The sequence below is a fragment of the Oncorhynchus gorbuscha genome, linkage group LG18, assembly GCF_021184085.1.
Source record: "Oncorhynchus gorbuscha isolate QuinsamMale2020 ecotype Even-year linkage group LG18, OgorEven_v1.0, whole genome shotgun sequence".
Classification (NCBI taxonomy): domain Eukaryota; kingdom Metazoa; phylum Chordata; class Actinopteri; order Salmoniformes; family Salmonidae; genus Oncorhynchus; species Oncorhynchus gorbuscha.
Window position 1 is genome coordinate 60,182,256 of NC_060190.1, and position 23,233 is coordinate 60,205,488.

Genomic DNA, 23,233 nt, shown 5'->3' on the forward strand with positions numbered 1-23,233 from the left:
TTTTCATGCGAGCACTCTCGCTCGGTCCGCCAGCCGAAGTGAAGCATGCTGAAGCCTAACAACTCAGTTACTGATGCCAATATCACGTTGAACATGATGAAATGACTAATTGAATATTTAAAAGTCTGTATTAAATATGTATCAAAATATTTTTTGTCAAGTACAGTTTACATCAGGTATAAAAGATGCAGTAAAATGCTTATATGCTATGTCAAGTATGACTTTCAAATATAAAGTGTCTAAAGACAGTTGAAAAGGTATATAAAGGCAGTTGAACAAATAGTAGGGTGAATTCGGTTTAAGTGGGCCACTTTTTGCATTTCCAGCTTCTGTAACCTCTTTCGAAATCTATGCAACATATTAGCCAACACAAGATACATTTCTGAAATCCTTAACATGTTTCCTAATCATAAAAACAACATGTTGATATATTCATATGACACATTTGTGTACGCTGAGTCAAACCCATGTTTTCAGTTCACATTTGGTAGACTGGGACAGCAAGTTAGAGAAACTGGGACACCATTATTATACACTACCGGTCAAAAGTTTAAGAACACCAACTCATTCAAGGTTTTTTCTTTATTTTTACTATTTTCCACATTGTAGAATAACAAATGACAGTCCCACTAAGCATAAACCAGATGAGATGGTGTATCGCTGCAGAATGTTGTGGTAACCATGCTGGTTAAGTGTGCCTGGAATTCTAAATAAATCACAGACAGTGTCACCAGCAAAGCATCCCCGAACCATAACACCTGCTCCTCCATTCTTTACAGTGGGAAATACACGTGCAGAGATCATCCGTTCACCCACACCGTATATCACAAAGACATGGTGATTGGAACCAAAAATCTCCTATTTGGACTCCAGACCAAAGAACAGATTTACACCGGTCTAATGTTCATTGCTCGTGTTTCTTGTCCCAAGCAAGTCTCTTCTTATTATTGTGGTGTCCTTTAGTAGTGGTTTCTTTGCAGCAAATTGACCATGAAGGCCTGATTCACACAGTCTCCTCTGAACAGTTGATGTTGAGATGTGTCTGTTACTTGAACTCTGTGAAGCCTTTATTTGGAATGCAATTTCTGAGGCTGGTAACTGTAATGAACTTATCCTCTGCAGCTGAGGTAACTCTGAGTCTTCCATTCCTGTGGCGGTCCTCATGAGAGCCAGTTTCATCGTAGCGATTGATGGTTTTTGTGACTGCACTTGAAGAAACTTTAAACGTTTTTGAAAATGTTCTTAGTGACTGACCTCATGTCATAAAGTAATGATGGACTGTTGTTTCTCTTTGCTTATTTGAGCTGTTCTTGACATAATATGGACTTGGTCTTTTACCAAATAGGGCTATCTTCTGTATACCCCCCCCCCCCCCCAACCTTGTCACAACACAACTGATTGGCTCAAACACATTAAGAAGGAAAGAAATTCCACAAATTAACTTGGTAATTGTATTCCAGGTGACTACCTCATGAAGCTGGTTGAGAGAATGCCAAGAATGTGCAAAGGGTGGCAATTTGAAGAATCTCAAATGTAAAATATATTTTGATTTGTTGAACACATATTTCTGGTTACTACATGATTCCATATGTGTTATTTCATAGCTTTGATGTCTTCACTATTATTCTACAATGTAGAAAATTGTCAAATTAAAGAAAAACCCTTGAATGAGTAGGTGTTCTAAAACATTTGACCGGTAGTGTAGTTCTAATTGTACCCTAATGACAATTACATTTTGTGTGAATAGAAAACAGTGAGGATTTCAGACATGTATAATGTGTTGGCTAATATTTTGGATAGATGCCGGAAGAAGTTACAGAAGACAGCAATGAAAAAAGTGTCCCACTTCTGAATTCACTCAAATATCAGTACTAATAACAGTACCACAATAAAAACATTTGACAAGATATAGTACTTCAAGAACCAGAGCCTTGCCTAACCAACGTACATGATCTCTTACCTCCATTGGAAAAGCCTATAACACTGTCCCAATGTATCTACTTCATGTTGTCCTACTTTAGCTACTGTAGCTATGGTTGGGAAAGCAGGACAACTAAAAAAATGACAAAATTATAAAATGTAAATATAACATTGGCAACTTTTTCATGTATTTTGAGTAACCAGTACATAGTATGCACATTTACATCACTGTCACGCCCTGACCTTAGAGAGCCGTTTCATTTCTCTATTTGGTGAGGTCACGGTGTGATGTGGGGTGGGCATTCTATGTTTTGTATTTCTTTGTGTTTGGCCAAGTGTGGTTTCCAATCAGAGGCAGCTGTCTATCGCTGTCTGATTGGGAATCATACTTAGGTAGCCTACGGAACGGTACGGTCGTTTTGGTTTCACTTTGTTATTTTGCTGCTGGTTCTCATTTAATAAATATGATGACCACAAATTATTCTACGCCTTGGTCTCCTTCAAACAACGCACGTTACAATCACAATGTGGCACTGTGCATTATTTATGACATGGCTTTATAACCTTAACATTAAAACAGAAAAAAAGCTATGTCACTGATCTTACCATGTACTTTGGGGGGTGAGCAACCTGTTGGAATATTGCTCTGCCTACCTCTATGATGTCATACCAATGAAGTGATGTGATTTTGATTATGTGGTTTCTCTGCAAGGGCTTAGTGACAATAGTTGAGATTTTCTCTTGTCAGACCAATAAATAAATGCATCAGGATTAAGCTGTCCCAGTGTTTATGATGTCCCTCTCTTTCCGAATTCACAATGTATAACAGAACAGCAGCATTGAGTGGGTTGTGGGTTCATTTCCCACAGGGGACCAGTATGTAGAACTACAGAGTTGTATGCAATCACTTCTGTAAGTCGCTCTGGATAAGAGTACCTGCAAAAATGTAAATGTCAAGTGTGTGTGTGTGTGTGTGTGTGTGTGTGTGTGTGTGTGTGTGTGTGTGTGTGTGTGTGTGTGTGTGTGTGTGTGTGTGTGTGTGTGTGTGTGTGTGTGTGTGTGTGTGTGTGTGTGTGTGTGTGTGTGTGTGTGTGTGTGTGTGTGTGTGTGTGTGTGTGTGTCAAGCAAAGATTCAATCACAAAGACCAGGGACATTTGCCAAAGGTTCGCAAAGATGGGCACCTATTGGTAGATTTGTTTTTAAAAAAGCAGCCATTGAATATCCCTTTGAGCATGGAGTTAGTTTTTAATTACATTTTGGATGGTGTATCAATACACCCAGGCACTACAAAAATACAGGCGCCCTTCCTAACTCAGCTGCCGTTGAGGAAGGGACAACCCAGGATGATTTTAAAACAGTTACAGAGTTTAATGGCTGTGATAGGCGATAACTAAGAATGGATCAACAAGATTGTAGTTACTCCGCAATACTAACATAAATGACAGAGTGAAAATAAGGATGCTTGTACAGAATAAAAATATTCCAAAACATGCATCTGGTTTGCAATAAGGCACTAAAGTATTACGCCAAAAATGTGTCAATTAAATTAACTTTTTGTCCTGAATACAAAGCGTTATGTTTGGGGAAAATCCAATAAAACACATCACTGAGGACAGTTCTTCACAAACATTTCGCTACACCCGCAATAACATCTGCTAAATATGTGTATGTGACCAATAAAATTTGATTTGAATTATTTTCAAGCATGGTGGTGGCTGCATCATGTTATGAGTATGCTTGTCATCGGGGAGAACTGGGATGAAAGTAACTATTTTTCCCCTAATTACTCAGAGATCGATAGAGCTAGAGACACCATATATTATGACAAATATCTTATACATGTCCTCTACTAGTAATTTTATTTCTAGTGTAAATGAGTTTAAATAAATAGAAGAGATCTACCGCAATGCTAATTTTGCACCTGCCTATGGGGCGGGTGTAACACAACCTTGGGACGGAAGTAACAGCTGGTGAGAAGTGCACAATATCTATCCTGCTGTTTTCAACTCTCTCTCTCTCTCTTTACCTGCTGTCTCGACCTCTGAATGCTTGGCTATGAAAACCAAAATGACATTTACTCTTGAGGTACTGACCTGTTGCACCCTCTACAACCACTGTGATTATTATTTGACCCTGCTGGATGTTTGAACATCTTGAATATCAGTCTGGCCTTAAATGACCATGTACTCCTATAATCTCCACCCGGCACAGCCAGAAGAGGACTGGCCACCCTTTAGAGCCAAGTTCCTCTCTAGGTTTTTTCCTAGGTTCCTGCCTTTCTAGGGAGCTTTTCCTAGCCACTGTGCTTCTACATCTGCATTGCTTGCTGTTTGGGGTTTAAGGCCGGGTTTCTGTACAGGACTTTGTGACATCAGCTTTATAAATAAATTTGACAATGTTATCCTTGTCATGCGCGCTCCTTGTGTCTTGATATAACAAATAACAAACGGCAAACTCATCATGCTCATCACATTTCCATGGATTGACATAAGGTAATTTGACGACCAGAATCATAAAGATATATATTTTTAACCGCTAACCTTTTGATAAAAGTTTGTGAGAAGCTGATCCAAGGCATAATTCTAACGATGTCATATATCATTTTCAAACACTCAGTCACTTGTTGATTCTTTTCTAACGTTATAAAAGCACTATGAACTAGAGTAGACAATGCTTAAAAGTTCATAATTTTACATTTGGTTACTTTCGTCCCACCAATCTCACCTGTAACTTATCCTAGGCTAACACCCAATACTAGTTAGCATGATACTTGAAACTTGTGCTGTCATTTAGTCACTAGATGGGTTTAGAAAATCACATATGTTTGGAACCTTCAACAACTAAACGCAACCAAAGATTATCGATATACAGACACGATACTTGTCTCTCCGCCCTGACAATGGGAGTCGTTGTCCACAAAGTGGCACTGCGGGCGATCTAGCTCCTGCCTATCCTTTCTTTGGATTGGTGGATATATCTCATGATTTGAATACTTTTTGGGATATTCGATTAGGGTTGTTGACAACAACCGCCTGTATTCAATTGAGAGATGCTATACTACTAGCCTCAAGCCATGAATATACATAACCATCTCAAGACAACTCCGATATAACGTTTTTTTTGTTGTTGTTGCAGGATGTCAGTATACTCTCGTAACAACCTAAGCATTAAGAAACTTCTATTCAATCAAATAAACCTCATGTAGCAAATAAGCCATACATTTTTTATTGACCAAAATCAACACTCTCATTGACATCCATACAAAAACTCTTTGCTTGGTGGGTCGAGAGGTGTAGAGGTAAAGAGAGAGTTGGGCCTCTCTCTTTACCTCTTCTTCTCTAATGCAACTTTACAACCGAAAAACACCCTGTTTTGTTTGACATACATCACTCAAAAACACTTTTGGTTGATAATAACTTTGCGAAACATGTTCAGTCTGGTCTGTTTTCTGCAGGGAGGTCATCCTCCACATTAGGAACATGGTGACTTCAATATGTCATTCTAGCTTTTGTGTTTTCTGAAAAAACCACCGTGTTACTTTTGCCCCTTGTTACTTTCGTCCCAGCTCTCCCTACATTTTGACTGGGGAACAGGAGTGGAGAAATATGATTTATTTCTTTAGCATCTTGAGAGAATACACATGCACAGTTAGATACCATCTGTAGGGGTATATTCATCAGCATCATAGGCTATAATCTGAGAGTATTTCAACCACGTCAAATATGCATCCAAGGTGAACTGACATTTTATTAGAAACATATTGGGTGGTAAACTTCTTTACTCCGCGAAAGAAGTAAATATGACAGAATTTGACCGATGTCAACAAGATTGAAGGATTCATTCTATCGACGTATGACATTATTTTGGTGAGCAAGGGTTAATTTAGTCTTCTATGGCAACATAATGGCAGGAGATAAACTGCCTGTATCTAATTATAGACAAGTTAAGAAATAAATTGCCTACCAAACAGAAACATATCTAAAACATTCTGCATACCTGTGAAAAAATCTTTCCGCAGTCTCTGACGACAACGCATTTTCCATATTATTAACGGGTCCGATGCCAGCCTCAGATTTTCATTATCACATTGCCTATAGTCGTGCGGTTGCAGATGGGTTATTAGCAACTGTAGGCAGGTGAACAAACAGCTGACCGCGTACCACTACTATAATGGTATATGGCTACGTGTCTGTTAGAAAGCACTCCACTAGATGTCACCCTCCAGCTTGCCTCATATTAGATACTGTATTTTGACAGTTTTGCTATGGACCCCTTGCTGCATTAATAAATCACAACAATCGCATAATGCCTGGGAAAAGCTTTCTTGTGTAAAGGACAGAAAAAACATCCAATGCTCTTAAGGAAAAGGAGGAACATTATCAGTTATTAATGTATACTATTGATCATTGAAGAGCACTGGTTGACGAGTGCATGTTTTTTTTTCAATCACACTGTATGTAGCCTTCTTTACCAATCTACAATCTACATCTCACCAATCCAACCCTATTGGATATCATCCCATAACTACAGAGGAATGGCTCACCCTCTAAAAGCAGTTATCAATTTGAGATAAATTGTCCAGGTGAGCGGAGTTAACTATAAAAGCCGCTTTCTCTGAACTGTCAAGAAAGAAAGCCCAGTGCTATTGCAGCATTCAAATCCCTCTTTCCCCGTGCTAGAAGAAGAACTCACAATATTATGGCCATGATCCACTGTATCTCTATATAGATGCAGGTCAGGGGTGTAGATACATGGTCATCACCTTTGCTCTATATACAATATTATACACGGCCTAATCCCATGCAATAGAAGCGCTGTGCAGGACTAGTATAAGCCATCTACAGATCTGAAATGAGAAATATCTGACTTCATCCATATGTAGTTCATGGGAAATGGTTCTATGTGGGGAAATTTGACATGGATGCTTCTCAAACTTTTCTCCAGTGATAATTCAGTTGAAGAGTTGTATTATTTTCTCTATGGAAAATCTTGGCATATATTTAAGGAAATATTGATCATATAGGGATCATTTCCCACTTAATCTACACTGGATGTGTGTCTCCTTGTTTAATTAAAATACTTGTATTTCAGACTTGTAAGTGTTTTCATTACTTCTGTAGTTTTATTTCATGCAATGATGAAGCCTAAAAGCAGACTTACTGTATTCTCACTGAAGTAAAAGGTTTTTGAAAGAAGGAGAATGAAAAAAAAGGAAACCCACACAGTAAAATGTCAGGTGAGTGTTTTGTTGTTATGTAGGCGACCCATGAGATACGCTCAGCAATCATTAACTTGGCAATGATTAAATACTTGTGTTTGAGTTTCACTGACGAGGGCTCTAGAGCAAACCATCAAACACCTATCATTCTGAAATGTTTATATGACTACCTCTATATCAGGTGGATAAAAAGACACTTCTCAAATTGGTTCTGTCTGTCTCTTGCTCTTGCTCTCTCTTTTTTCTACGTTAACTCACTCTTCCTATTGAAAATAACCAATTAATTAAATATTGAACATTCTCTGCCCTTTTCATGTGTGATTGCTTTATCTATGCATTTCACAATTCGTTGTATAATTTAATTAATTAATTGTGCACATGTACTGTAATTAGGGCTGTGATGATACCAGCATTTCAAACCAACTCTTTGGTCCTTTAAAAACATGCTGTATGTACAATTTTGTGTGCTATAGCTTGGAAAACAAATAAATGTGCCTCTGGATGACAACATAATGATGATTGTTTCCAACATTAGGGCTTTTTTCCAAAATAAGTTCAATCTGCTTCATGTTTTGTTTCCTTTGCATGATACTAACGAGCATCGTGATACTGGTATCATCTTGGCCCAAACTGGAATATATATATCTGTTTGTCTTCATCATGATTCTAAAGCCTTGAACCTGAGTGCAATTCAAATGAAGTGGGGGAAATCGAGGGGTGAGGAGCAGAGGCACCAGATTGGTTGTTGCAGGTAAAGCAATCTGAAAATACATGAATTATTAGGGGCTATCTCCTGTCCTTTCATACTGGAAAGGCAGAGTGGGAAGGGGGTTGGGATGTATCATCTCACACTCACTGACAGAGGGGGAGGTCAGTTTGTGGTGTGTTGTGGGGGAGGGGGCACAAACAGAGGACCATGGGCCCCCCTTAAGGACTCTGTGGAATGTAATTGAGGCTCATTCTTTAACACACAAGCACCCAACCAGGCAAACAGATGATTCATGATAGCAGTGTTAGCTTTATGGCTGTGGTGATCTCTGTTATAAACACATCATCTCAGTTGAAACCTGTTTATCAAATACAAGTGAACTCCAGCAACATAATGTTATAGGAAAGGATCCATATTAAACTTTCTCTGTTAAGACTAATACATCTGTCGTTATCAAGTGACAAATAATACTTCCATTTGTGTTTTGAGTTCATGAGCTTAAATATGCATATCAACTGCCTGAAGCAAATAGGTATTTTAGAAGTTAAAATTGGTATAAAAGTGGCTGGACTGCATAAAGCTCTGTGTGCTTGAAACTTGGGACACAGCTGAGGCTATGAACTTCACAGATTTTTTTTAACAACACCCCTTTGAAGGTAACATCAAAGATGCATCGCCACACTGTATTTCAGGTGGGGTATTTTTCCAGTATATACCCCGACAGTTGAAATTCTACTGCTGGTGTGCTTGAGAGATCACCATGGAGACAGATTCGGCACTATCTTCCGTGACTCTTCTCCGGAGGGCAGTTGGGCCTCCTTAGCCCCGTCAGTCTCCCATAGGGCGATTGCACTTCATAGTGTGTGCTACACAATTGCAAATTGTACCCTGAACACCGCTGTTCCCCATTCCCCATGTGGCATATGGATATTGGCCTGTTCTTGTGTTAGTGAACAGATGGATAACATGTATGAAAGTCTGAGGGTTGTGTGTGAGTGCATACTTGAGCTTGACTGCCAGTCACTGTGCAATTGTAAGGAGGCTGAGGAAGCACACATTTTGTATCATGCCTATTTATCCTTCTCCATGTTACTGCTCAATTTGAATTCTGTTGATTTTGTATTTTTGTTAATCTTTTGGAGAGGATTATATAAAAAGGTAAACTAAACCCATTTAGCCTATGACTCTGAAAATGCATAATTGGGAACTAGCAATGATTTGAGTGTAACAGATCATGTTGAAAAATATACATCAAACAATCTCAGAAGAATATGTAGGCTTATGTTACAATTGCAGATCTAAACACTTAATTTGTCAATATCAGTATTTGAGGCATCAGAATTATGGCTATATTTAGAAAATCATTCAATTAAAGAGATTCCCTCTGGGGACTGTCACTTTTTTACTAATGGATAATAGCACGTCACAACGTCCACGCTCACATAAATCTCCATGGACTACTTTGGTGAGCTATAAATAAATGCATGTTGATGTATTTCCCCTAATATAATAGCAACGGTATTGCTGCCCGTCTCATCTATATACTTATTTCTAGTCTACGTGTAGTCCATGTTCAGAAAGATCCATACATCTTAATTATGAAAGAGGAGGAAGACAACTACTCTACCCAGAAGCCCTATTGCTCTTTTGCAAGCTGGCTTCTTGCGCTTTGGGAGTGTTTCCCATTTAAACAAACACAGTGGTGAAGATGGCGGAGAGTTAATAGGGACAAGAAAGAAACTGGTGTAGCCTACTCAATGAATGCGTTGAAGCGGGTGAGTTTTTCCTGCTTAGTAGCCGGTGTTTTGTTGGAAACACTGATAGGGTTTTAAAACATGTGGCACATTTTCCAGTTGACCTGATGTAGTTTAAACGCTTTCCTTGGAATAGGCAGAGGGTTCACCCGTAGCCTACAACCAACCTACCTTGTAGTTCTGAGCTTGTCCGTTTATTTTGGAATTGTTGGCAACATGAAGAGTGCTCTCTCTCCCTGATGATGTAAGTCCATATTTGTCTATTGGCTGTTTTAAATACGTGTGCATTCCTCGTGGAGGATTGTATGCTCATCTTTGTTACAAAGTTTATCAGAGGGGAAAATTGATAACATTGCATTCAGAAACTATTCCATCTCGACTGTGAGTTAACTCTTCTATTCTGTAGGCAAGATACCTGTTTGGTATTGCAACGGTTCTGTTAAAGTCGAAGTAAAAAAAACAACATTTAAGTACTAGTTTGCCCAAATATTTAGGCTCCGTTTTGATACTCTTTTTAAAATTAAGAACAAATATCCATAGTTTGATAACATTGGCCTAAAGCTGAATCTACAGCCTAGATTCCGAGGTTCAGTGTAGTTCTTTATGGTATTAATGGTTACAAGGAATAACTGTTTTCATCAATCTGCTACTTCGTAATGATTGTGACAGTTGAAAAAGAAAATGAACATTGGCAAAGCGACTCAACCTCAACATGACGTAGCCTAATGGTCAGCTACGATTGAAATGCAGCTAGTGTTAAAATTACAACTAACTTAAGTTGGACAAAACAGCGACATGGTGGTGGTAGTAGCCCGGGACATTGAAAAAATCCACACAGTTGCTGTTATTTATGGTTCACCCTTGCTAGGTTAAGTAGCTATCTGTGATCATAACGGTGAAGTTAATGACCTACCACAACGCCGTAGGATTGGATACGTACGTCAGGCCACCGGCTCAACTCTCTCGTAGGCGACATGCAACATTGGTACAGAAAGGGCTATTTATGATACCATATGTCTCAAGTTCACATACATTTAATTTACTGCAGGGCATGGTGAGGAGAATGTTCATGTTCATTCACGTGTGTGTGCGAGAGAGGGGGCTCATTTAAGCGACTCGACCGAATTTTTTGTTTTGAGAAAATGGCAACAAAACGAACTACTGATCAGTTTGTATGCTGAACATTTACTTTGAGGCAATAAGGGAGCATTCTTCGACAGCTTGCTCATGGATTCTCGACAGACAATGGAGAGTGAGTAATTTCGCTTGAATTTAAAGGTCTATGTGTGCAGTCTTTGCTTGGGGGCAAACCACGTGAATCACAAGAAACTTTCTGATACCCACACATGTGCAGGAGGAGGACCTACTCATCCCAACATGCAAGACTCAATGCTCCGTCTGGTTTAAGACATTTTTAAGGGTAAATTAATTGAATTTGCCCGAGTAGAATTATTAAATCACAATCAAGTTTTGGGTGTTATTGAAGATGGGTTTCTACCTACCATACACGTGGCATGTAAATCTGGAGAGAACTGTGTGGACACACCTACAAATTAGTGGATTTACCTTTCCAACAAGTCAGTATGTCAAATTTCTGGCCTGCTAGAGCTGTCCCGTCAACTGTAAGTGCTGTTATTGGGAAGTGGAAACGTCTAGGAGCAACATCGTCTAGCAGCGAAGTGGTAGGCCACAAAATGGGTCCGATGTGTGCTGAAGCACGGAGAGCGAGAGAGAAGAAAAAAATACATTGTTCTGTCCTCGGTTGCAACACTCACTACCGAGTTACAAACTGCCTGTAGATGCAATGTCAGCACTGTTCGTCGGGAGATTCATGAAATTGGTTTCCATGGCCGAGCAGCCACACACAAGCCTAAGTTAACCATGCGCAAGACCAAGTGTCGGCTGGAATGGGGCAAAGCTTGTCGTCATTGGACTCTGGAGCGGTAGAAATGCACTCTGGTGTCATGAATCACGCTTCACCATCTGGAAGTCAGACAAACATATGGGTTTGGCGGATGCCAGGAGAATGCTACCTGCCCAACTGCATAATGGACAGGGTCAAGTTTGGTGGAGGAGGAATAATGGTCTGGGGCAGTCATTTATGGTTTGGGCTAGGCCCCTTAGTCCCAGTGAAGAGAAATCTTAATGCTACAGTATACAATGACATTCTAGACAATTCAGCACTTCCAACTTTGTGGCAAGTTTGGGGAAGGCCCTTTCCTGTTTCAGCATGACAATTCCTGTGCACAAAGCGAGGTCCATACAGAAATGGTTTGTTGAGATCGGTGTGCAAGAACTTGACTAGCCTGCACAGAGCCGTGACCCCAACCCCATCGAACACCTTTGGGAGGAATTGAAAAGCAGACTGAGCCAGGCCTAATCGCCCAACACCAATGCCCGACCTTAATCATGCTCTTGTCGCTGAATGGAAGCAAGTCCCCTGTTCCAACATCTAGTGAAAAGCCTTCCCGGAAGAGTGGAGGCTGTTAGAGCAGCAACGGGTGGACCAACTCTATATTAATGCCCATGATTTTAGAATGAAATGATTGAGTAGGTGTTAACATGCATTCACCTGATACTTTTGGCCATGTAGTGTATGTATGATGTCTGAGCTATGGGTGTGGAGTAAGAATTAGGCCACTGAGCTATCCTGACTAGCGAATTGTCTTCATGGTCTCATTTTAGGATTAGGCATATTTGATTTATCATGAATACTTTTTAATGCACATCTACATTGTCTCCATATTCTCTAGCAGTGTATATGTTTGTAGGAAGGGAACAGTGGCCGCTGTGTGAAACTACCCAATGAACTGCTGCTGCTACTCAGATTCTTTGCAAATTGAGCCCCCCCTTCTCTTTATCTCTCCCTTTCTCTCACACAGGGTGTCAGGCTGCGTTAACAATGAATCAATCTTCTGGGAGATTCTTTGACTGCAGATGGGTTGAAGAAGTGACTTTGATGCATGGCTTTTTCTTTGTCCGTTTACTACTGTGTTCTCAATAAGTCATTAACTTATCACTTCATCTCATGGGCGCAGGAACATCTCTCTGGTGTCAGCGCTTCGTAGCAGATGAACCAATCCCTTGATTTCCATGACATATTGAATGGATATTGTTACTGTTTGTGCATTGGCACTTGTCAGCAGTAAGACTTTAGGGTTTGATGATGCAAACTTGGCCTAATATTTAACTGTCATATTGTTTTTGCTCAGACAACTGTCTTCGTCCTTGTCACTTCTGAAAGTATTCAGTTACTTAAAATCAGGTTGTAGGTATTTTGACTTAAAGCAGAAAGAATGAGTGGGTAGTAAGAAAATGCCTCACCTTTTGTGTGGTGGAGAGGTACTTTATGATAACTGCCTCCACTCTCTTTGTCAAGCTGAATTTCTGCTCCATTGATGTTTGAATAGATTGCTTTGTTTTTGTTTGTCGTCAGGGTTGTGACTAAGGGGGAAATGTAAAAAAAAAAAAGGTAAAGGTGAGGTTGTGTGTAGAATTAATCTTGTTAATGGGGAGAGAAGAGCAGTGGCTATGGGAGGGCTCTTGGAGACCCACTGAGCTGAAAGGAAAGCCTGATTGTTTCCCTAATTGAAATTTGATTCCTTGGCCTTTGTACCTTTTTTGTGGGTGATGGTGAGGCGCTGGGTTTGAAATGAAAGCATAAGTGGTCCTTATTACCTTGTTATAAGTAGGCCTTTCCCTTGTGCAGTTTTAAGTTGAATGATTTCTGTGTGCAATTTTCTTTCTTTTTATAAATCACACTTGGGCTACAAAGTTTACACATTTACATTTTAATAATTTAGTAGACACTTATCCAGAGACTTACAGTGAAGTGCGTCCATCTTTAGGTAACTAGGTATGACAACCACATCTGTAATAGTAAGTAAAAACTGTTAGGTTTTAGTTTTTTTACAGCATTGAATGTTTTTGTTGGAGAGAGCGCTATAAAGTTACATTTCCAAGAAGACAAGCCCACATGACAACCTCAAGGTCATTAATTTGGTGACGGTAAACTCTCTGTGCATGTCAGCTGACATGCACGTGACATACCCGAGGGGCCTCAAAGCCGCACGCTTCACAAATACCTGCAACAGGTTAGTTTGTTGAATCAACTAAAGCAAAACTCTTCTCTCTCCCCTGACAGGAAAGAGCCCAAGATAGAACTGGAGTAGAGACTTTAGTTCCTGCTGATTAAATATTTAGGACTGACTTTTCAGATGGTGTGTTAAAGACCAGAAGAGTAGGAACTGTAGAGCAACTAAAACAGAGGTTTCCCCTTCAATGACACCAAACCCTGCTCTCAATAATTTCATACAGATTGCAGTGTGGCTCCGCTAGTATCACTTCGTATTCATGCATTCCCCTCTCGTTCAACTCCGAGGTAATACCCAAATGCCGGAGTAATTCTGCCATATGTGAGCCTGAGCCATGCACACTTATGAAAGCCAAACGTGCAGCCTGAAGTAATCATTGCACCCAATTCCAATTTATAACCACTAAGGCGTTGGAACAGTTAGTACTCTGTAGTCACTGCTGGTTGGGAGACAGAGGGAATAGCTTATGAGGAAGAGAGAGGGGGGCACAGCTCTTTTTTTTCCACCAGTCTTTACTTTCTCTCCCTTGGCTGAAGAATGCTCGTTAAACTGGTTCACCTGAACAAGCCAATGGGAGGGTAGCTCCCTGCCCTGGTTTTGTTACTATTGTAAAATGTTAGTGAGACTATTTGTGTTTTGTTTAGGGCCCCCTTTTATAAAGTCTGGGGGAAAAAGAGGAATAGGAAAAAAGGTTAGGTTTGTGATAAATGTTACCAGATGCTTTCTCCGTCAGGCAGGCAGTGAGGAGAGAGCGTGTCAGTTCTGGATGAACTTCTCAACTGCTACACGGCCACCTTGCTTTGATTCTGCCCAGTCTCTGCCCCTCCACAGCTCGGAGGAGAGTTAAGTCTTCCACCCTGAAGTGAGATGCCTCTGCTATTCTGGGTCGATCAGCGAGCAGACTGCAGATTTACTACACTGTGTTAACACCAAAGCATGATAATACATTTATTGTAATGTTTTTCTGCAGCTAAATAGTCTTAATTGACTTGAGGTTGGGGTGTGATGGTGGGGGGGACTATTGCGGAATAGATTAACATATTATCTTAGCTGTCACTTATGCCCGTTTGTTACCATGATGTTGCACTTGTTTTATATGGTTTTTTCGTTAAGCTTACACCCAATCCAAGGATTGCTTTCCGATACCTGTCAATCCCTGTTTTAAGAGCAGTTCAGCACTGCTGTCATTTTCACAATACTCAGAGCAATGGGGTGACACACAAGTAAACCAATTTTGATTCTGAATATGGTTTTTGAGTCTTGGCTCTGCATTTATGCACCTCAACTGATGGGCACTACCAAGAGTCGGGACTCTACCACTGCTTTGATAGGTCCCTGTGGTCAGAAGAGATTAATAATGTGCAGATGGGAACCCAATTGCAAAAGAATAAACTCCTGTTTGATCAGATTTTATTTTCTCTTTCCCATATTGTTACTAGCCTGGCAATTTAAGCTAGTCTTTCCTTGTGTGTAAAAGAGGCACCCAACATTGAGGCTCCACCCTCATGCTTTATATTACCTAATGAAATGCCATTAACATGTGGAGACAACCTCTGACTTGGGTTGAGGTCAGAGGTTATCTTTCAAAGTACAAAACAAATGTTGTTTACCTCTTCACTCGTCCAAATGGTTGGTGAAAGCTGAATGTTTCTCTACTGCCTTTTGAAGAACATTCGCTCACCCTGCCACAGGGCTTTTATACAGATATTCAGGGGACAAGATTCAGAGTCCAGTGTTTGGGTCGTTCTGTGCTAGAACAGAGAACCACCATGGTAGAATGTATATGTTATACTTTTTCACAGTCATATAATTTGTGGTGTTTTGACCTATGAGAGCTGTGATTAGCTGTAAAGGCTTGACTTATTAACAGATGGAGTAGAGCGTGGTGCCGTTGAGTCAAAAACAACCACGTTTGGGTTGTCAGTAGATGACTGCTCAGCCGGGTGGGTTTATGAGTTGATCTTTGAATCTGAGTGTTCTAATACCCAACGTATGGCCCCCTCCCTCCTTTAAAAAGCTTGGTCCTTCTGACCCTTGTATCCACCCTATCCTCAAGTCATTTAAACACACTTAATTAGAGGTTGAATTAGACCAATTTATGTATTTAAAAATAATAATAATGATAATTGTTTTTTTTAATGATTTCTCAACACCGATACCGATTACTGGAGGACAAAAAAAAAACAATACCGATTAATCGGCAGATTTTAATTTTATATTTATTTGTAGTAATGACAATTACAACAATACTGAATGAACACTTAACTTAATACCTCAATAAAATCAATTTAGCCTCAAATAAATTAGACATGTTTAAATAATGCAAAAACAAAGTGTTGGAGAAGTAAAAGTGCAATATGTGCCATGTAAATAAGCTAACGTTTGAGTTCCTTGCTCAGAACATGAGAACATATGAAAGCTGGTGGTTCTTTTTAACAGGAGTCTTCAATATTCCCAGGTTAGAAGTTGTAGTTATTATAGGACTATTTTTCTCTCTACCATTTGTATTTCATATACCTTTGACTATTGGATGTTCTTATAGGCACTTTAGCATTGCCAGCGTAACAGTAAAGTTTCTGTCCCTCTCCTCGCTCCTACCTTTCAGTGAAATACGGAACCGTTTGGTATTTTTATCTAACGGGTGGCATCCATAAGTCTAAATATTCCTGTTACATTGCACAACCTTCAATGTTATGTCATAATTATGTAAAATTCTGGCAAATTAGTTTGCAATGAGCCAGGCTGCCCAAACTGTTGCATATACACAGACTCTGGGTGCAATGAATGCAAGAGAAGTGACACAATTTCACCTGGTTAATATTGCCTGCTAACCTGGATTTCTTTTAGCTAAATATTCAGGTTTAAAAATATATACTTCTGTGTATTGATTTTAAGAAAGGCATTGATGTTCATGGTTAGGTACATGTTGGAGCAACGACAGTACTTGTTCGTGAATGCGCACTGCATCGATTTATAATGCAATGCAGGACACGCTAGATAAACTGGTAATATCATCAACCATGTGTATTTATAACTAGTGATTATGATTGATTAAGTTTAATGCTCGCTAGTAACTTGGCTTCTTACTGCATTCGCGTAACAGGCGGGCTCCTCGTGAGGCAGGTGGTTAGAGCGTTGGACTAGTTAACCGAAAGGTTGCAAGATCAAGTCTCCGAGCTGACAAGGTAAAAATCTGTCGTTCTGCCCCTGAACAAGGCAGTTAACCCACCGTTCCTAGGCCGTCATTAAAATAAGAATGTGTTCTTAACTGACTTGCCTAGTTAAATAAAGATTAAATAAAATTAATAAAAATGTACACCTTTATCTGCAAAATCGGCGTCCAAAATTACCGATTTCCGATTGTTATGAACTTGAAATCGGCCCTAATTAATCGGTCGACCTCTACTTTTTAATAGTGTTAATCTGACTCTGTGCAGCTTGTGGTGTTGACCCAGTGCTGGACAGAAGGAGGGGAGTGAGATTGGCGTGAGTATAAATTGTGGGCTAATTGGGTTTGCAAATTGGGTTCGCGTTGACCACTATTATGCTGTACTTTGATTCAGGACTTTACTGTTGATCTAATACAATAAATTTAGTAAAAACATCAAATGTCTGACCCAGAATTGCAAATGAAAAATTGACAGTTCAGCTCCAATGACAACTATTGAGATGGCTTGACATAAATGGTCCTATAAATAAATGTTAGAGGTTTTATTCTTTAACCTCCACTTGTGTAGAATTGTGGTTCCCACTTCCAGTGGAGATGTTATGGAGAGAAATTGAACTTATTTGATGCTATCTGGCCGAGTGCATTTTTTATATTTTTAAATCACACAAAAAAATACAAGATTCAGTAAATAAAAAATTAGTGGTCAAACTGGCATCAGACCATTTGAGTAGAATTCTTTGCAGGGGTCATAGTTTAGCTGCTGCAATTGGCTGAGGAAAGGTGAAATTAAAACTATGCTAAACTTTTGACCCTGCAGGAACGCCCAGCTCTGGTGTGGAACAGAGACTGTTCTCTTCCTGTGTTTACTCCACCGATTCATGGAGGGAGGAGCGAGTAAGGGGGAAATCTGCTGAGCTGCGGTCTGAAATGAATGTTGACTTTTCAGCTGAGCACCACACTGAGCACCACACTGCTGCTGCCTGGTTGGTGGGGGTATAACATTAGCACTCTTCTCTATACATTTTTATTGTTCATATCATTTACCCTCAATTCAAGAGTTGAAACTTGGTGGTATAGATTTATGGATATCTTTTGAAAATATGGTTAAGGTACCGTGTGCTTCCCTCTCCATAGCCTCTTCAATAGGAGACTGAGAGGATGCTGATATGTTATCTCAAAGGCAGAATGGGGGCATTGCAGGCTTGACTCTGTGCTGTCAGATAAGTCTCTGGCCATTGATTAATGATCTCATTAGCATGATATTAGCCCTGTGATCATGTTTAGCCATGGTCTGTGTTCTATTGGTTGCAAGATGGTGTGTGTGGGGGGGATGGGGTAGTAGTTAGGTTATTAACTAGCACGTTCAGAGACTGTAGTAATGCCCTAAGGAAGTTAATATAGGGGATTATGATATTATGGTACACTTTCATTTGGTGTTTGTGTAGTGTGCTCGTATCCAGTCTCCTTGACGCTCTTTGTCTATTTTAATGATGGAAGAGATGTTCCTGCAGGACTTCTCTTTGTCTCTCCCTCTGCTGTATATATATACACACACAGTGAGTGAGATTAATCTCTTCTCTTTTGTCTTCACCTTCATTATATCCCCCTGTTTTTCCTCCACTCAAAATTAAAGCAGGAAAATGTGTGTTGTGCTACTATGGCTCTGGGGATGGAGGGGGAGTGCCTTCTCGAGGAAAAGCTGCTGTGCTTTGAATGTCTGCTCCTTTCAGCTTTGAACTACCTGCACTGCAGCACCAATAATTCACTCTTCAATGTTAATGTGCGCACACTCACCTCTTCAGAAAAACATGCAGAGAAGACACACCTTCACTGTTGGTGCTATGTAGTGGGGTTGTGATTAGTTGAATATCCCTTAATTGTTGCAACTCTCTGAATAAGCCATTGGAGGTTAGTCTTCGAATAGTTCCCTTTTCTTACGCTATGCTGTAAACAAGGAAGTACAGGTATGGTTTTCTTGTGTAGAATCTCTGCCCTCCCCTTCCTTTCAGTCCTTGCCTCCTGTTGATAGGAGTGTGGCTATCAACAGCGCTATGAGGCTGGTTTTGATCTAAATTTTAAAAAGAAACGGACTCAACAATTTCAAAGATTTTATTTTAAATCAATTAGGACCTAATCTATGGATGTCACATGACTGGGAATGCACCTATTTATCTGTTGGTCACAGATCAGTAAACCAATCAGTATCTGGTGTGACCACTATTTGCCTTATGCAGTGTGACATTGGTGTTTTGTATAGAGTTGATTTGTGGCCTGAGGAATGTGCGAAGTTGCTGGATATTGGCGTGATCTTTAACATGCCATCATACACAGTGATCCAGAGCATCCCAAAAATGCTCAATGGGTGACGTGTCTGAGGAATAGGGCTGTGGCGGCCATGAAATGTTGTAAGAGCGTCTGCTAAATGACTTAAATGTAAATGTAAATTTGGTGATTGTCAAGCAAATAACTGCTGATCTCACGGTAATTAACAAACACATTTAGCATCCACGCGTAGCCTACAAGCCACTGATGCAGACCTTTTTGGAACATCTACAATTTTAAATAAGTCTAAATCCATGTAATATAGCATACACCACGATAAGTCAATTTATTGATTACAATACTCTTGAGTTGTCCTTATGTTATGCCCTGATCTGGCTATGGCTGTGGGCTACGCTAGCTCATTTAGTGGATAAGATTAGCATTCAGTGGCATTATTTTATAGTATGAGGAATACAATTGAACATACAGTAGCTGAATAAAATATATTTTCTCAATGATTTGAGGGAGAGCGCACATGTGGCTACTCTGTATTGCCTTTTGCATCCAGTGCCCTTAGGCTAAATATAATATTTATAATTCCCTTCTCCCGGCTGCATGCTCCAAAGTGCCTCTCACTCACATAGCTCTCTGATAGCTCAATTCTTATTAGCCAATGCCCGTCACGTGATCAGACACATCGGGGACGCAACTGTGAGCCTTATCCAATTCTGAGGCGCATATTGAAGATACTGGGACTGTCCACATTTCGTTAGCCAACAAGATATAGGCCTAACGAACAGCGAAAACACTGGCCTATGAGCTACCATTCCCCCGTAGTACAAAAGTTGACCCATTCTGTGTAAGAACAAAATATTCCAAACAGTCTGGGACCGTTGTGTGACGCGATGGATCCCAAAGTATTACAACCACTAGCCTCAAATGTTTAAGCAAGAGGCTGACGCAACAGACCAGAGAATTTAGCTTAATGTTGATAAAGGATATTTCTTCACATAAGCGCAGCAATGTGCACTCGGCAGCAGGCTATAAGCACGAATGTTCCAAAATGCAATCAATTAGCGGGAAAACACTATTCTCAAGTCACTGCAGATGTGACCATGTATTTAATGATTGTATTCTAAATCTGCATTTTTTTTAATGCTAAATTCTTCCCCCAACTTGAAACGCACTGTATATGTTTGCCAGTTAAGCTCTACACCCGTTGTAAAGTGGATTAATTTAAAGTTATTTAGCCACTTGTGATACAAACCTTATCAAAACATATAGGCCTATGGGCTATGCTACATGTTGTGTGTATGACTATGATTTTTTTAAGTTGGAAAAAAAAGGCATACACTGTTTCTTGCCTTACTGCACACAAGCTGGGTGTGATTCACAGGTGACAATTTTAGCCCATCACTTATCAGACTTCTTGATTTAATCTTTACATATACTAAATAATGTGTGAAATTTGATTTAGAATGGACCCTTATGCACCTCGAAACGGGCAGGGGAAAACATGCATGTAATCTAAGCACTTAAATAGCGAATGGAGAATTATTGTTTTGCCCCCGTGGTTCATTTTCATGCCAGTCAGATAGGCTTTACGCCTGTTGTAAAGAGAAGCAATGTGCCTGACATTAGTGAAGTTGATAAATATAGTAGGCCTAGTCTATAGAAAGCTGATGGGATCCTCTTTTTAATAAAGGCCATCACTCTGTTTTCTCATGCAATTGCATAGCCTATAGAAATGTTGCGCAACACGAGCTCATACACTCATGAAGCGTTTGATTAGATTTCTGTTTACTTTTGCATTGATGTCAGTGTGATTAGTGCTGAGTACCAGGCAGTTAGCAAGTTTGGTAGGCTACTAATGACCATCGGCAGCATCGGAGCTTGGAGAAGCCTGATTAGCGTGACTAAACTGTCACGTGGAATTTGACTGCCGTCATGACTCGTGACCGCCGGTGTGAATACGTTCACAGTAACAGCCCTATCCAGGAATTGTGTACAGATCCTTGGGACATGGGGCTGTGCATTATCATTCTGAAACATGAGGGGATGGCAGTGGCTGAATGGTACATCAGTATCTCTGTGCTTTCAAGTTGCCATCAATAAAATGCAATTGTGTTCATTGTCTGGGGTAGGATAACATGTACTGGGGTATTTATAAAAAGCCACGGGATGATTTATCATAACTGTTTATTTTAAGTAATTCTTTAAATACATTGTTCAAATGTCACAATATAACATTTTTGCAGACGATACCAGGCATAGTGTCATGATACCAGGGTGGAAAAAAATGGTGGCTTAGCATCCTGTTTGCCCCGTCCCTCGGATGGTTGTTCATGTTTTCGAAACATTCTCCAAACACCTGTCATTGAAATTCACACTTCTACTTCATACAACATATTGAATTTAGCTTCACACTGTTCTGAGTATAATCAAATACTGCATAGAATGACTGATTTGCTCATTTGCAAAAGCCTACCTATGATTTGGCTGGAGGAGTGGGAGGAAGGAATGTACATGCATGTCATTGTCAATAAGGGAAACGGCATGAAACCTTTACTCTTCAGTTAACACACACTCGCTCTCTCCCTCTCACAAACACATTGCTCCCAACTTTTAGAAACGGTAGGCACAAAACAGAATTTAAGGAGCACCAGAATAAAATATTTTTCATATAATTTAGGCCTTTGAGTCCTACCATTTCTGAAGCACATCTCATGCGTTGCAGACCCTTTTCCTTTCTGGCAGTGCCGATCAAATTTGCCTAAACCAACTGTCAACTTACCAGGTTGTTAGCTAGCTAGATGACAACACGACTGAACAATGTGTGCTGTCAAACCAATAATTAGCGACATGGTTTGTGAAATGTCTGAAATGCCTGTGAATCCAGGAAGGAATCTCGTAATATGGTTAATATTTGACTGTTTAGGCTGGAGACGAGCTGTTTCTCCGCTGTGAAGCTGCATGCCTGTCGCCAAGCTGTGCTCCATTTTCCCTCTGACACTGAGGATGCATGACCGTGAACTTTCAAAGTCTACTCAGACTGGTATGTGCTCTTGGGTATAACAGGTAATGAAATGACACAATGCATCAACATTGCCCTCTGCGCGCTGTTCCAATGTAATAAATCTAACAGAAGACTTGTCTGGGTCTGCATCCCTGGTTGCCATCACGGCCAGATATATTTTAACTGACAGAGGAATAGACACACAAGAGGAGTGGACGGAGAGAAACAGGTGAGTGATGGCTGGTAGGGGATGAGGCTGGCTGATTCCAGCTGCCACACGTGATATGTACATGAAGTGAAGTGGATATTATTGACATGCCTGTACAAGAGACTAGAGGCTGTTGCTTCAATTCAACTGAGTTTATAAACTAAACTTGGTAAATATTTTATAACTGGCGCCAGCAAATTATTTAGATCGGTAGGGCTGAAGTCTGTAGTATCATATGAAACTGTACTACGGTATTCTACAATGTCGGTATCATGTTTTTGTACTGTGATATTACAGTGGTTCTGGTATACTGTGCAACACAATTCTATGTTCGTAAGCAACCTTTTAAGTAAATAACTGCAGTCAACTTGTGCAATACGTTTGTAGATAAAGAACATTGCGTTCTTCATTTCACCTGTCACATTATTATGGCTTTTATGGTAGTTCCCAGTCATGTTTGTTTACAAGCACACAATGAGAGTCCAGAGCCTTCTGTGTCACTCACTGTTGTGCAGCATGCTCTAGGTGATCTAATTACGGTATGTAATTCACAACTAGGGTAGCCTAGTGGTTTGAGCGTTGGACTAGTCAGCTTGAGGGTTCGAACTTGCAACCTTCCGGCTACAAGGTACAAAACTGTCGTTCTGCCCCTGAACAGGCAGTTAACCCACTGTTCCTAGGCAGTCATTGAAAATAAGAATTTGTTCTTAACTGACTTGCTTAATTTATTTTTATTTTACTAAGGTAACTCTCTAAAATGTGTTAAATGCTATACAATTGTGCATTTTTGGTTTGCATGTTAGCTACTTCCAAAATCAAGCATTTTACTTGGTAACAGCAAATAATCCCCTCCTGGATCAAGAGATCAATGAGTATTTTTAG

The 23,233-nt window shown here is 40.0% G+C and overlaps 1 protein-coding gene across 3 annotated transcripts in view; it reads left to right on the forward strand.

Moving 5' to 3' along the window:
* The first annotated feature begins 9,502 nt into the window (after window positions 1–9,502).
* The window catches only part of LOC124002922 (nuclear receptor coactivator 3-like), a 32,690-nt gene continuing 18,959 nt past the window's right edge, over window positions 9,503–23,233 (forward strand). The window contains exon 1 of one of the 3 annotated variants that reach the window (XM_046310760.1): window positions 9,503–9,623. The gene's annotated coding sequence lies outside the window, so the exon portion shown is untranslated. Of the gene's footprint in view, window positions 9,624–9,687; window positions 9,847–23,233 lie in introns of those variants that run through there. The other 2 variants (XM_046310761.1, XM_046310762.1) reach the window with 2 other exon arrangements.